This window comes from Austrofundulus limnaeus, unplaced genomic scaffold, assembly GCF_001266775.1.
Source record: "Austrofundulus limnaeus strain Quisiro unplaced genomic scaffold, Austrofundulus_limnaeus-1.0 Scaffold9395, whole genome shotgun sequence".
In the NCBI taxonomy this organism is placed as follows: domain Eukaryota; kingdom Metazoa; phylum Chordata; class Actinopteri; order Cyprinodontiformes; family Rivulidae; genus Austrofundulus; species Austrofundulus limnaeus.
In genome coordinates, this window is record NW_013961797.1 from 4124 (window position 1) to 4725 (window position 602).

Consider the following 602-nt stretch of genomic DNA (forward strand, 5'->3'; position numbering starts at 1 on the left):
TGTGGGTGGCACATTCTTCATGAGTCCATCTTGAACAGAAGTCACATTGTATCTATAAGATTATGGGAAAACAAACAGCAATTGTTTAAAATGTGTATAAAGCATTGTAAGTATTAAAATGTACATCTGTATTTTTTACCATATTGATGACATCCTGGTTAGCGTCATAGTGCAGCATGTTGCAGAACACACAAAAGTCTTCCACCTTATCTGGAAGATGAAAGTCAGTAAAGTTTTTTTCTACATTATCTCTAGATATTAAAAGGGAATTATGAAAAACCTTATCTTTTAGTCTAGTGACATTTTACTTAAATTTTCAGTTCTTTTTAAGGTGAAATATTTCAAAATTTCACCTTGGTATGGCAGCAGCGTGGTAGCGATGTCTAGTCTGGCCTGGAAAATTTCAGCAGGTCCGGTGTTGACTGACAGCAGACTTCCCATCTGCAAGTAGCTTTCTGCAAACTATGAAAAATAAGAAATTTAAATAAAAAAATTATTTTATTTAAAAATAATTTATCCGTGTTCTTTGTACCTTCAAAATCAAGACTCCGCAACTGCTGGAATCCTGCTGCAGTCCATGTGGCAGTGTGCTGACACTCCAC

At 35.2% G+C, this 602-nt stretch overlaps 1 long non-coding RNA gene across 1 annotated transcript; it reads right to left on the minus strand.

Annotated features, from left to right (window-relative positions):
- Window positions 1–16: 16 nt before the first annotated feature.
- Window positions 17–602, minus strand: LOC106512630 (uncharacterized). The gene is made up of 4 exons (XR_001309699.1): window positions 533–602; window positions 354–462; window positions 140–210; window positions 17–52 (listed from the first exon to the last, which is right to left on the minus strand). It is a non-coding gene; the product is annotated as an uncharacterized LOC106512630 (long non-coding RNA).